We start from the raw sequence: 15,913 nt of genomic DNA, 5'->3' as shown, positions 1-15,913 counted from the left end.
TTATATAGTGCCATTAACATAGTAAAAAGAGACGCAAGATTCTTTATTGGAGTGCTGTCAGGTAAAATTTGACATCAATAAGATATTATAACATGTGGCCAAAAGCTTCGTCAAGATATAGGTTTTAAGGAGCCACTTAAAGAAGGAGAGCAGGGTGCAGAGTCTGAGCAGTTTAAAGAAGAAATTATAGAGCTTAGGGCCAAGCCTGCCAAAGATCAGAGAAATGAAAGCTCAGGATATGCAAGAGGAGAATTGGAGGAACATGGAAATCTTACAGGGTTGTAGGGCTGGAGGATGTTACAGTGAGAACATTTAGAATGCTGAATAATGTCCTTAAATTATTTTTAACCTTTGGAAAAGTTACAATAGATTTTCTTGCCCTAATGTAGCACTTACCTCTAACACTTACATCCCCTTATGTCTGTGGTCCTTTTAAATGCTGATGTCCATTCAACTTCACTCCCTGGGTGACAAGTACAATGGATCAGCAATAAAGGTTGACTTTATGAAATCCCATGAAGTCAGCCCTGTGAAACCTTGATGACTGATAAACTTGCTGCACATCTTCCTCTTACTTCAACAACATAACTAATAAATTACCCTGTTGCTTCCTGGTTATAGGCAGGCTGAATGCCGTGGATTATAAAACCATTGGACTCCGTGGTCTTTGTTCAGAAAAGTAATTTATTCTGATATTGCCTTTTTGTTCTAGGCTAGGAAGATGTAACCTCCATATTCTGCTCTCCCATTTATATTTATTGGTGACCTCCAGTGCCTGTAGAACCACAAGGCTCTGTTATATAATATGGAGATACATTCTGCAGTTTGGTTTGATCTAGATTCATTGGACTTTTTTTATTCATTCACAGGATGTGGGCTTCGCTGGCTGGGCCAGCATTTATTGCCCATAAAAACAAAAAACTGCAGATGCTGGAAATCCAAAACAAAAACAGAATTACCTGGAGAAACCCAGCAGGTCTGGCAGCATCGGCGGAGAAGAAAAGAGTTGACATTTCGAGTCCTCATGACGCTTCAACAGAACTGAGTGAATCCGATGAAAGGGGTGAAATATAAGCTAGTTTAAGGTGGGGGGGGGGTCTTGGTGGGTTGGGTGGGGGGAGACAAGTGGAGGGGGGTGGTGTGGTTGTAGGGACAAGCAAGCAGTGATAGGAGCAGATCATCAAAAGATGTCACAGACAAAAGAACACAGAGGTGTTGAAGTTGGTGATATTATCTAAACAAATGTGCGAATTAAGAATGGATGGGAGGGCACTCAAGGTATAGCTCTAGTGGAGGGGGAGGGGGGTATAAACGATTTAAAAATAATGGAAATAGGTGGGAAAAGAAAAATCTATATAAATTATTGGAAAAAGCAAAAGGAAGGGGGAAGAAACAGAAATGGGGTGGGATGGAGGAGGGAGTTCAAGATCTAATGTTGTTGAATTCAATATTCAGCCCGGAAGGCTGTAAAGTGCCTAGGCGGAAGATGAGGTGCTGTTCCTCCAGTTTGCTTTGGGCTTCACTGGAACAATGCCATAAGCCAAGGACAGACATGTGGGCAAGAGAGCAGGGTGGAGTGTTAAAATGGCAAGCGACAGGGAGGTTTGGGTCATTCTTGCGGACAGACCGCAGGTGTTCTGCAAAGCGGTCACCCAGTTTACGTTTGGTCTCTCCAATGTAGAGGAGACCGCATTGGGAGCAACGAATGCAGTAGACTAGGTTGGGGGAAATGCAAGTGAAATGCTGCTTCACTTCAAAGGAGTGTTTGGGCCCTTGGACGGTGAGGAGAGAGGAAGTGAAGGGGCAGGTGTTGCATCTTTTGCGTGGGCATGGGGAGGTGCCATAGGTGGGGGTTGAGGAGTAGGGGGCGATGGAGGAGTGGACCAGGGTGTCCTGGCGGGAATGATCCCTATAGAATGCCGCCATGGGGTTGAAGGGAAGATGTGTTTGGTGGTGGCATCATGCTGGAGTTGGCGGAAATGGCGGAGGATGATCCTTTGAATGCGGAGGCTGGTGGAGTGATAAGAGAGGACAAGGGGGACCCTATCATGTTTCTGGGAGGGAGGAGAAGGCATGAGGGCGGATTCGTGGGAGTTGGGCTGGATACGGTTGAGGGCCTTGTCAACGACCGTGGGTGGAAAACCTCAGTTAAGGAAGAAGAAGGACATGTCAGAGGAACTGTTTTTGAAGGTAGCATCATCGGAACAGATGCGATGGAGGTGAAGGAACTGAGAGAATGGGATGGAGTCCTTACAGGAAGCAGGGTGTGTGGAGCTGTAGTCAAGGTAGCTGTGGGAGTTGGTAAGCTTGTAATGGATATTGGTGGACAGTCTATCACCAGAGATTGAGACAGAGATGTCAAGGAAGGGAAGGGAAGTGTCAGAGATGGGCCATGTGAAAATGATGGAGGGGTGGAGATTGGAAGCAAAATTAATAAATTTTTCCAAGTCCCGACGAGAGCATGAAGCAACACTGAAGTAATCATCGATGTACTGGAGAAAGAGTTGTGGAAGGGGGCCGGAGTAGGACTGGAACAAGGAATGTTCCACATACCCCATAAAGAGACAGGCATAGCTGGGGTCCATCCCTAGTTGCCCTTGAGAAGGTGGTGGTGAGCTGCCTTCTTGAACCACTGCAGTCCATGTGGTGAGGTACACTCCCAGTACTGTTAGGAAGGGAGTTCCAGGATTTTGACAGTGAAGGAATGGCGCTTTATTTTCAAGTAAGGATGGTGTGCGACTTGGAGAGGAACTTCCAGGCGGTGGTGTTCCCATCTATCTGCTGCCCTTGTCCTTCTAGATGGTAGTGGTCATGGGTTTGGAAGGTACTGTCTAAGGAGTCCTGGTGAATTCCTGCAGTGCGTTTTGTAGATGGTACACACTGTTGCTGTGTCGGTAGTGGAGGGATTGAATGTTTGTGGATGTGATGCCAATCAAACGGATTGCTTTGTCCTGGACGGTGTCCAGCTTCTTCAGTGTTGTAGGAACTGTACTCATCCAGGCAAGTGGGGAGTATTTCGGCACACTCTTGTCCTGTGCTTTGTATATAGTGGACAGGCTTTGGAGAGTCAGGAGGTGAGTTACTAGTCGCATGATTCCTGGCCTCTGACCTGCTCTTGTAGTCACAGTATTTACATAGTTAGTCCAGTTCAGTTTCTGGTCAATGGTAACCCCCAGGATGTTGATAGTGGGGGATTCAGTCTTGGTAATGCCATTGAACATGAAGGGGCCAAGGTTGGATTCTGTCTTGTTGGAGATGGTCTGATGCTTAAGTGGCTGTCAGATTACTGCAAGCCAAGATTACAATTCAGGCATGCTGCATGTATTTTTTCTCATGCCTGCAGTGAAGGGTTACATCTACCATTGGGTCCATGCTTTCTACATCTAAAAGATTATTTTACGCACAAAGTATCCTCAGAGATGTGCTCCCTGAATAAGAAATAATCCTGTTTACTGTCAGTATGTACATTGGAAATAGTAGCTGATTTATATCCTTCTGACATGCCACATATCTTAGACTACAACTACAAGGTTTATTAAGAAACAAAAGTAAAAGCCTATTGATAACAGATATGTAATCACAGTGGTTCACTTAATTTACAGAATTTGTTACAAAGCAATGAGAGTCATGAAACCAATCTCAGTTCTTTGTAGCAATTACATTCATGATGAAATGCTTCTGAGTGAGAATGACAAAGGACATGAAATTCATCTTTAATGCAATGTGCAATAGATGGAACCAAATCAGCTGCCTCTTACACACCCTGCCCAATATTCCTTTCCATTGGGAAGAAAATTTGTATGGGGCTTCACACGAGTGACCGATCTGTTATCATCCCATCTTGTTTACTGAAGTTGAATTTCAATCCCAAGATCACAGAGCCCTTGACCCTGCTCACAAAGAGGAAACTACTGAACATGCAAAACTGTTATATGCAAACCTAGATTTAGGCAATTTCCCTCTACAGAATAGACCAGATGGCAATTCACCTTCTTAGATTTTCAGGACACAGGCAAGGACCCTGCAATGGAAAAATTGCAATGGCTTTGGTCAGTTTTAACCATAAACATACGAACAAGGAGTAGGCCATTCAGCCCCTCGAGCCTGCTCTGCCATTTAATAAGATCATGGTTGATCTGATAACCTGAAATCTGCATCCCACCTACCCCCAATAACCTATCACCCCCTTGCTTACCAAGAATCTATCTACCTCTGCCTTGAAAATATTCAAAGACCATGCTTCCACCACCTTTCCAGGAAGAGAGTTCCAAAGACTCACAGCCCTCCGTGAGAAAAGACTTTGCCTCATCTCTGTTTTAACTGGGTGACCACTTATTTTTTAATATCTTTTTAAATAGTTGATAACCTGTACCTCAATGTTAATTTTTTTCTATCATCTGGTTGGTGTTTACCATTTATTAGACAGTTCATCTGAACAGAAGTAGGTCATGCATTTTTGATGTGGTTGTACAGCAGTCACAGATTGAATTCCTCCAAAAACCCTGGGGCTGGACAGTGTGGAGGGGTCAAGTACATGAAATCGAGCCCAATTCAATGTTGGTCACACGAGATTGTTAAATCCAGTGCTGATTGGTAGGGGAATCTTCTACCTTCAACTTCACATCAACGAGGCATGTTAGGGAAGTTCTTGAACTTCAACTGGAAATTCCTTCTTTTACTTCCTTGAAAGATATTAGCAGGACTCATGGCAGCTGAGAGCTGCTCAAGGTCCAAAATATTTACTTGAACAAGCGGTGATGCTATGTGATTATCTTACTTATAAATAAAATGAATTTTTGTTTTAGTCTCAATGTTACGTTCTCATGTTGTTCTACTGCACCAGTATGAGTGTGGTGGGTAGCCCATGTGGTCTACAGTGCATAATACTATTGTAAATGTGTAATTGTTCATCTCATGTCCAACCTTCCCTCTTTTTTTTGTTGTGTGCAGTCTATTCATTTAAGTGCCTGGCCCCTTTAATCATTTTGTATGGTTCCACTCACGGTAAATTTGTGCTCAGCCTACGCGGTAACTCTTGTGTTGTTCCTGCCACCCTGTGCTTAAGGTTACAAATTTTAGTTCACAAGTGGTTCAGTTTATTTTGGTGTAAATACATGTTTTAAGAGTTTTGGGAGAAAGTCTGAATTGTAACACATCGACAAGATAGGCTGATATTTGAACTTCATTGCACCCACTTAATGAGTGACAAATTGGCGTGATGAAGTCACATTTTAAGGACCAACATCCTCTGTTCCAAGGATGCCTGAGGAATGTCCAGCCCAAAATTGGACTGTGCCATTTTTTAGGCATGCTTGTGGGTTGCCCCAAACAGGTATTAGGTTCCTTACACATCGTGTCGCAAATCATGTTTGACTAATCTGATTTGAATTTTTCAATGAAGTAACAGAGAGGGTTAATGAGGATAATGCAGCTGATGTGGTGTGCATGGACCTACAAAGATGTTGATAAAATGCCACACAACAGGCTGGTTAGTGAAATTGAGGCCCAGGGAATAAATGGGAGAGTGGCAACTTAGAAACAAAGTTGGCTGAGCGATAGGAAACAGTAAGTAGTGGTGAAATGTTGCTTTTCAAACTGGAGGGAGATACATTGGGGTTTACTCAAGGGGTCAATATCAGGACCAATGCTTTTCTCGATACATATTTATAGCTTAGACTTAGGTATCCGGGGTACAATTTCAAAATTTGCAGATGACACAAAACTTGAAAGTGTTATGAACTGTGAGGGGGCTACTGATAGATTTCAAGAGAACATAGATGGGTTGGTGGAATGGGCAAATATATGGCAGATGAAATTTAATGCAGAGAAGTGTGAAGTGATTCATTTTGGTAGGAAGAATGAGAAATGACAATATAAACTAAAAGGTACAATTCTAAAGGGAATGCAGGATCAAAGAGATCTGGATGCATGTGAGTACAAATTGTTGAAAGTGACTGGGCAGGTTGAGAAACCAGGTTATAAGAGATGCAGGATCCTGGGCTTTATAAATAGAGGTATAGGCGTGGAATTGTCCTAAAGTCGGGCTGACTCAGGAGCCCCTTAAAAACAGTGGACAGGACCAAGGGCCAATGGCTCATTGGTTGCATAGCGGATACTTGGATAGTGGGTATAGAGGATTTATGGGGAGCATGGAGGATATGTGGGGGCAGGAGAGAAGTGAGGGTTTAAGGTTTGAAGGCCTGCCATTCATCATTAAAGTTGGGCCAATGTCCCAGTAAGTGGAGGTGGTAGCCTAGCCATCTGCCCGACTCCATTGACATCAGGTGGGCCCGATTCCATCCCACCCCGCCTCCCCGAAAAGAAAATATGGCCTTTTAAAGGAGATGGGTCTGCCGAGTCAGGAAGCTTCCCGACTTGGCCTTCCCACCTCCTCCACAAAAATCTGGTCCATAGGGAACAAAGGGAAGGAAGTTATGATGAACCTTTATAAAATGGTGGGTCCAATTCTGGGCACCACATTTTAGGACCAATGTGAAGGCTTTAGAGTGTGTGCAAGCAACATTTATGAGAATGGTGCTGGAGATGAGAGACTTCAGTTACGTGGATAAATTGGAGAAGCTGGGGCTGTTCTCTTTAGAGAACAGAACGTTGGGAAGAAATTTGATAGAGGTGTTCAAAGACATGTAGGGTTTAGACAGAGATCCATGAGCAGAAACTGTTCCCATTGGCAGAAGGGCCAGAAACCAGAGGACACTGATTTAAGGTGAATGCAAAAGACCTAAAGGTTACATGAGGAAAAATGGTGTTAAGCAACGAGTGGTTAGGATCTGAAAAGTACTGCCCAAGGCTGTGATGGCGGAAGATTCAGTTATGGCCTTGGGAAGGAAATTGGATAATTATTTAAAGAGAAAAATTGCAGGGCTACAAGGAAATGCCTCGAGACTGGGGCTAACTAGGCAGTATTTATAGAGAGCCAGCACAGACAAATGGCCTGCTTCTGTGCTATTCTGTGCACTTCTATGACTCTATATGTAACTGAGGGACCTATCTCATTTTTATTCTTTCATGAGATCTGGGCAGCACTGATAAGGCCATCGTTTGTTGTCCATCCCTAATTACCCTTGAACTTGGCTTGCTCAGTGATTTCAGCGGGCAATTAGGAGTCAGCCACATTCTGGGTCTGGAGTCACATATAGGCCAGACTAGGTAAGGACAGCAGATTTCCTTCCCCTGAAGGACATTAGTGAACCAGATGGGTTTTTGTAACAATCAGTGATAGGTGTCATAGTCATCATCACTGATGATTAGCTTTATGTTCCATAGTTATTAATTGAATTCAAATTCTACCAGCTGCCATGTTGGGATTTGACCCCCTGACCCAAGGGCATTAGCTTAGGCCTCTGGATTATTAGTCCAATGACATTTCCACTATGCCATCATGTTCCCACCCCAGTTTTGCGCCCCCTTCCTCTCATTGATTGAGGCAGATCCATATTCTTCAGCTTTGGAGACAGAAGGAATAGGAGTTGACTCTGACTCCAGAGTACCAACGATCGCCGTCCCCCCATCTATTATCACTGTCAGCCCTCTTTAAACTGGGACTGAACTTTGGGCCAATATTGTGAGCCCAAGCGACTTTGTGCAGGAAAAATTGTTAACCTGCATGTGAAGTTGCAACTTGTACTAGCAGCTCACTGGAAAGATGTCCAATTTCAGGCTAGTCTTGGGCTTTTCAGTTAAGGTGTGCGCTCTGTATACCCCATCCGATTATATGCCTAAAAATGATCCATAACCAATTTCTACCCTGTGCCCCCCTTCTGTACTAATTGTGAATTCCATGATCTTTCATTTGCTAGTTAACTTGGGGCTGCCAAATTCCAATTGCTGAGCAGAAGATCTGACAGCATTTTACCCTGTTGGCTTTTATCTTGCCTCTACAGTTTCCCTGCTGTGAGCTTTTATTTGGTTATATTTTTCTGTAAGGCACAGCCTTCCTGATTCAATGTACTTAACTGAGTATCATAACAAGGGGACTAGAAGAACGTAAGAAGGGTCTTATTTCTTTGGTGATAGAATCCTAACTAAGGTGATAGATTCCTAACTGTGATATCAGGAGACACATTAATCTTTTTTTTATATCTCCAATTGTAAATTGGTAACTTTCAAATTAAAACAAATATGTAATTTGGAAAGGTTTACGTAACCCTTATTTTAGACCAGATGTAAAACTAGCTTAAGTCAAAACATGAGGAAATGAAAAGTTTTTAATTAAGTTGGTGTGAATGGAGCATTTAAGGCTCCGGTATTTCCCAACACTAACTGTTGGCTAACATATGAAATTTGACATGGCCCACAGACCATTTTGTGACCTACTTTGTAGGCAAGCTGTAGTTGGCACACTAGGTGAGAAATAATTCAGATCAGATCCATGCAACCCAAATTTATATTGGGAACTTCAATTCAATAATGAATTATTTTATCTTTGGGAATGGATATTAAAATGAAATTTTCTTTTCAAAGTAGGCTAATGTTCCTTTTAAGAACACATACCTTTCATTTTACACACAGGCTCAACATCATTATTGTTTAAACTAGTTGGAATGTACAGAAACAAGAATTGATGGATATGCAAGCAGAAGGAATAGAATCTGTGTTGTGAGATTTATTGAATGAAGCTTACCCCATTTCTATATGTATATTGTGCCATATCTGCAGAGTCTTTCAAAAGGTTCTGTCAGGTCACTTTGATCTGTGAGTTTCAAGCTCTTTCTGAGTTGCTGTCAAGTTATTTGACTCTAAATATACATGGACAATAATTTATACTGTTCTCCATGGTGAAACGGGTCAGTGGAGGCAATGTCCTTTGAAGTTTCTTTTGACCTCCCAGTAATAATGAAAATAAATGGTGAACGGTACAGGGAGAGGCAGCAATGAGAAGCAGGCCTGACTTACACTGGCAAGTTGAATCCCAAATTTCTCAAATGTGACAAACTGAACCTGAATCTTCCAGAAACAATGGAGCCAGTTTTGTTTTAATTCTATTTACATTAATTCATTAGGGGCCAAAAAAACTGGGGGGGAAGAGCAACTGTACTAATTAAGTTTAACAATGAACATAAATTCTGGTTGCTATGGAGATCTAACTAAGTTGGATACACGTTTGTATACTTTAGCAAATGGGTGTTTGGCACCTTCGTTCATTCTAAGAAAATGTCTCTTCTTTTGGACCGTCTATATGAAACATTTAATAATAGTAAATGTGTATTCAATTATCTTATTATAAGCACCGTATCAGTTGTATCAGGTACATCTGCTGCAAAAGCATATTGAAAAGCTTTAATATATTTGAGATTGCTATGATAAAAATGGCTGTGAAAATCAGGAGAAACTTGGGCCAGAATTCTCCTGTTGGCATGCAGGGACAGACGCTGCATGCCCGCATGTAAAATGCCACACGGTGAGGCCTGGCAAGTGTCCTGACATCACCACGCGCCATTGCAATATTTCGTTGGGCAGGCACGCGATGATATCGGATGCACACCCGCCATTAATTAGCGGGTCACTTAAGGCCCTTGAGGTGCTAATTGGCAGCGATTTTTCAGCACCCGTGTGATCTTCGAGTTGGCGCACAGGCGGAATAGGCAGGTGGGTAGGACACATTTGCATAAACCTCATCAATGGGCAGGATAAGAGAGGTCAGTGGGGTCGCAAGTATGCTCTGTCAAGTATTGTCTTTTTCAAAAGTTATTGCTACTTGCCTGTGTGATCTGCAATACTTCAAAACGCATACCAGCTGCTTGGTCTGGACTCACAACCTCCAGGTCAGCACTCTGCAGTGAGGAATCTTTCTCGGGCCTGCTGCTTTTAGGAAGCCTTCCCTTAGCCTGGGACTGGGAGCTGAACTCTCCACTGGAGGTACCTCCACTGAGGAGGAAGGGAGGGCGAGAAGGGGGAGGAGGCCAGGAGAGCACATTCAGCCTCCACGGGATCCACCTTTGGGAGGACAGGCACAGGCACAAGGGGCCCAGGGCCAAGAGGTAGTCCAAGGAGGGAAGGGCCGCAGAAGACGCCACTATCCTGCGGCTGGGGTATACAGGTGCAGTGCTGAAGGAGGCGCCATCTCTCAAGGGAGGCAGTCAACTATGTCTGTCAGATGATTGGGCCTGAGATCTCCGCGAACAGTGTGGGTGGACACCCGATGCCAGTGGCTCTAAAGGCCACAGCTGCCCTCAACTTCTATGCTTCTGGCTCCTTCCAGGGCTCGGTGGGTGATCTTTGCTGTGTCTCCCAATCAGCTGTCCACACTTGTGTCAAGCAGGTGACAGACACTCTGTTCAGGCGTGCATTAACCTTCATCCACTTCCACTGGGACCAGGCCAGCCAGACACAGTGAGCCAGAGGCTTCACGGCCATGGCCGACTTCCCCCGCGTCCAGGGTGCAATAGACTGTGACCATCAAGGTGCCAGCAGGTGAGCCCGGTGCCTTCGTCAACAGGAAGGGCTTCCACTCTATGAATGTGCAGATAGTGTGTGATCACAGGATGCTGATTCTACAAGTCTGTGCAAGGTACCTAAGCAGCTCCCACGATGCCTATATCCTCAGACACTCCCAGGTGCCGGGGTTCTTTAGTGCTCCAGCCCGACTGGATGGATGGCTGCTGGGTGACAAGGGCTATCCCCTCAGAAGGTGGCTCATCATGCCTCTCCTCCATCCAAGAACAGAAGCTGAGCAGCGGTACAATAGGAGCCACGCCTCCACAAGGGCTGTAGTGGAGAGAGCCATCGGTCTTCTCAAGATGCACTTCCGATGCCTAGACCGTTCAGGTGGCGCACTCCAGTACCCCCCAGATCGTGTGTCGGTGATAGTGGTTGCATGCTGCGCTCTCCACAATCTAGTGCTGGAAAGGGGAGACGCTGTGGACAATGAAAATGTAGACGCAGTGGTTGTGGCTGCACACGATGATTCCTGCTGTGAGTCTGTGGATCAGCATGCGCAGGGAAATGCTGAGGAGGTAGACGCTGACCTGGGTATACTCCTGGGAGACAGGGACACCCAGGAGGCTTTAGTCCAACGAACCTTCAGCTAGCAGACCACACATGGACCTCCAGGTCAAGCCTGGGCTGCAGACTCCATACGCGATACCTAAGTGCAAAATCAGTCTGGATAGGAACAGTAACTAAGGGCCTTGTTAATAAAGCTGAATGCCCCACAAATCACTCATAACATTGCTGGAAACCATCCACCTGAAGAAGAAAAGAGGCACCCTCAGCCATGGTGGCATATCTGAATTTAATATTACAACCAAAAGAACTTATGAAAACAAAATAACAAAGGTGTTAAAAATCACACCAACTCAGAAAGACCTTATTGCGGGCCAACACATAAGCACGAGAGATAACGTGGTGTGCCTAAGGTGCCTTATGTTTACGTTTCTGGGTGCTACGTCTTGGCGCTGTCCCCTCGCTGGGAGTGACATCTAAGACAGCCTGTTCACTCTGCTGACCTGTTGGCCTCAATGACCTTGGCGGTCGTCCTGTGGCCCTTGGAGCCTGTGCTGCCCTGCCTGGGAGAGATCTGCCAGTTCCACAGCTGGCATCTCCCCAGTCATTGCAGCCTCACTGGATGCAACGGCTAATGGCAGAGGGGCGGAGGAGCTGTCGCCCTCATCCAGAGCACCCTGAGAGGAGCCTGCAGAGATGACAGGCAGCTGCTGCGCCAACGTGAGGTTGCTTCGGACCTGTCTGCTCACCATGGATGGATGGGCACCGAGCTGGGAAACTTGGTACCCAGACCATCTCCCACACTGGCCTCCTTGCTATGGAACATTAGACCATATGGTGCCAAATGTGATGTAGGCAGCATTTGGCCAAGTGGGGGCGGTGGAGGGGGACAAGCCTAGCTTCTTTGTGTGAGTGTTCAGCAGCAGCGGGGTGAGGAGGCACTGGAGCCCTGCAATATCCCACTCTGGTTGGGGTGGGCTGTGCGTGAAGAGAATCCAGGTACAAGTAGCGCTAATCAATGCTCTTCTCTCCTTTTCAGGAGAAGAACGCACACAATGCTGCCGAGTGGGTGAGAACCGGCCCAGTTGCCACCGAGCGGGTGAGAGCCAGCCTAGTTGGCGATTCTCAGCCACTTCGAGCAGGGGGCCCTAGATTTGGAGAGGTGCCATGCACCCAGGTCCACTATTGTTGATGAGGCTGGGGTGCCACTGGCTGGTATGTATTCCCAGCAGTGAGATCACTGTTGTTCTCCCAACAGTCCCAACAGAGGACAGCAGATCGATCGGTGCCTCGCCACCTTGAAGCTCCCCTCCCAGCATGTCATCACCCTGACTTTGACATGTTTTGCAGTTCCAGCACTGCGCCTAGGTTCAGATTATCCAGGTTGCCCCCAAAACAGTAATGTGGGTCTCAGTGTACCACATGCTGCGGGTGCGGAACCCATCTCTTCACCACCACTTCAGGGTGACCTCAGCATGGGCAATATCTGCTGGCCCACCCAGCGAAGGACACATGCCGTCAATGATTCAATGTAGACGCTACACTCAGGCTTGGGGTGGTCGGTGGGGAGGGGGTGCAGTGGTGGGTTGGGGTTTGTGCCAGGGGGAGAGACTACCTGCTGGGTTAAGTGCCCAATGCCAATTTGGTACTCACCGTTCCCAAGCGCAACAGGTTGTTGAAACACTTGCGGCACTGGATCCAGGTGTGCTGCACCACGTCGCGGGAGCTCCCCACCTCCACCACCTCCGCCACCTCGTCCCAGGCATATTTGGTTATATGGGGGGCTCCTCCTCCCCTCCTGGGGTACGGGCACCTCGCTCTTTGTTGCCACCTCCTCGAGGAGGGCAGCAAGGCAATCATCAGAATATCAAGGGGCAGAGTGCGCGTTGCCCTACCCTCCTGCCTGGCCTGCTCACCAGCAGCTCTCTGGGGAGCCCTTCCACTGGCCATGATTCACAGCCTTTGAAAGGCTGCAGGAGCTTTTTAAAACAGGCGGCCGGGTCACCATTGGACCCAGCGATCATTGCAGTCCCCCCGCCGCCTGCCCACTCCCACTGTCCTTGAGAGCCACGGTTCATGCTGGGCGGGCCTTAATTGGCCTGCCACATAAAATGTCTGTGCGGACCCAGTAGTGGGCAGCGATCAGGTCCACGCCTGCCTGTGTCCATTCCCGCAATACTCACCCAACAGTCAGAAAATTCTGCCCTTGGAGAATTATATTGTGGTGACAATTTGAAAAACATGTAGGAATGCTATTAAAATGTAAGAGTAGCTTCAAATATATTTCCATGATACTTTACATCAGCTGCAAGCTGCTTCAAAAGTTTGTGGGTGCAAAATTGGGCTCAGTAGTGGCTTCACAACATGTGTGAATGGAGGTGGTCACCACCACTTCCATGATCATCACAAAACCCTTCGCCAAGTTGGTGCTGGACTCCTCTATGCCCTTTCTTATTGACCATAGGCTTTTTTTGGCAGACTTTCCAGTGCATCAAGTATTTTGATGGTACCCATCAGCATCCCTTCTCTAGGCTGCAGCTTTGAAATGTTCAGAGTTTTATGCAATGGAAGCCTTGTGTGACCTCGCCATCCAGCAAGATGGCACTTGCGATGTCCTTCTGGGTGCCAATGAGTGTTGTTCCATTCGTTTTGGTGGTATGACCAAAGTGGTGTAACAGCTGACAGTGTGTGCAAGTTGTGAGAGTTGACATTGAGGCCTGTAGCAGTGCTAAGTGTGTGAGTGTGTGATGGAGCAAGTGAATTTCAGGTTTGAGTCCTGATTGAGAGAGTTTGTTGGTAGGTAAGTGATGGGGGTGTGGTGAATTGAGTAGTGCCTGAGGTTAGTGGTATAGTTAGTAGAAGACAGCATTTGAAGATGCATTGAATGACTTTGACCATTGTTGTGCGGTCATTGAATTTCTTGCAGCACCACATCTGGGTACTCACAGCTTTATTCCTGGCATTGGCCCCCAGGGCTGTCTTCTCCCACTGCCTTTCCACCCCTCTGTGGATACAGAACATCTCTTCTCCACCAAGACCTCCAGTGCAATGTCTGAAAACCTTGGAGCTCGCTCCCTCCCTGTTGTGCCATTCCTCACTGTTTCCCAGGTCAAGTTCACTTCCTGCATGATTACCAGCAACTGTTCCAGCTATAGTGTGCCTCCACTTTAAAAGTTGCAGGCTAGTTTTAAGCAATGCTGGTTAGTTTTATGTGGTACCACAATGTTACAAATTTTGGACCCTTTTGATATGGGCAGCCAATCAACAACATGGCTAGCACTGGCTGCATGCAAAATTTCATTTTAAAATAAACAAAAATACCCCTCGATGGTTATACTTTACTCTGTCCCTTAAATGCATACTTCATTCCCCAGGAACCAGTCCAAAGCTCATGCCTAATGATTGCTTCTTTTTTCCTTTTCTGGCCAGATAACTTTTAATCCCAAACTGATTTTTATGGTGGGGATTACTGTGGAGATTCCTCAAAGTTAGGTGAATCATCCAACCTCACTAAATCCCCATAAACTTGACCCCTTCAATCCCAGTGTGAGCTCCCATCCACATTCTACATGGTGAATAATAGACACTCGCTGGCTTTATCTCTCTGCCCTCTCTCTCTCGAATTCTTTCACACTGACCTTAGTTCTGGGAGATTCAGTGATATCTTAGGAAAACCCTATAACCCTATACTAAAATGGCTTTTTATGGCCTGTTCTCCTCTCAATGGCAACATGAATCACATGGGCCTTGTATCCTGGCAGAAATACTGATTAATTATCTTCTAACCCCCTCAACTCCATTCTATCTTAGAATTAAATAGACAGTTTAAATCATATTATATATAAAATTATATTCTACCAAATTATATATAACCATATATAAATCCTGACATTCCGAAGGCCACCCCCTGAGACCTGGAGACTTGGGGCCAGATTTTTGAAGAGCCTGGAATACTCTATGGGCCTTTAAAAATGGTGGGCAGAACCCAGTTATGGAAATCCTGCCCTCATTTTCAACAAATCCAATTTTTGCCGGGAGGGGAAAGGGAGCAGGAAGTGATTCACGCAGGCAGGAAACCATAACTCTTGGATGGCAGAGAGGCGTCATGAGCCACCTTCTGACGGGACAGCCCTTGTCACCCAGCAGCCAACCATCCAGCCAAGCCGGAGCACTGAAGAGCCCCGGCACCTGGGAGTGTCTGAGGATGTAGGCATCATGGGAGCTGCCTGGGTACCTTGCACAGACTTGCAGAATCAGCATCCTGTGATCACACACTATCTGCACGTTCGTGGAGTGGAAGCCCTTCCTGTTGACGAAGGCACCGGGCTCACCTGCTGGTGCCTTGATGGCCACAAGTGTGCAGTCTATTGCACCCTGGACGTGGGGGAAGCCAGCAATGGCCGCAAAGCCTCTGGCTCACTGTGCCTCATTTGCCTGGTCATAGAGGAAGTGGATGAAGGTCAATACCTGTCTGAACAGAGCATCTGTAACCTGCTTGCACAAGTGTGGACAGCTGATTGGAAGACACAGCAAAGATCACCCACCGAGCACTGGAAGGAACCAGAGGCATAGAAGTGGAGGGTAACTGTGAGCTTCAGAGTTGCTGGTATGGGGTGTCCATCCACACAGTTAGGAGATATCTCAGGGCCAATTATCTGACAGATATAGTTGACTGTCTCCCTTGAGAGTTGGAGCCTCCTTCAGCACTGTACCTCAGACATATTGAGGTAGCTGCTTCGCCGCCTGTATACCCTGTCAGCAGGATAGTGGCATCTTCTGTGGCCCCTTGCACCTTGGATAAACTCTTTGCCCTGGGCCCCTTGTGCCTGTGCCTGGCCTCCCAAAGGTGGCTCCCCTGGAGGCTGATTGTCCAGTCCTGGCCTCCTCCTTAGTCTATCCTTCCCTTCCTCCTCAGAGGAGCTGCCTCCAGTGGAGATGTCAGAACCCATAC

Source organism: Carcharodon carcharias, chromosome 6 (assembly GCF_017639515.1).
Source record: "Carcharodon carcharias isolate sCarCar2 chromosome 6, sCarCar2.pri, whole genome shotgun sequence".
Lineage (NCBI taxonomy): Eukaryota > Metazoa > Chordata > Chondrichthyes > Lamniformes > Lamnidae > Carcharodon > Carcharodon carcharias.
Note: the sequence above shows the minus strand (reverse complement) of the source record.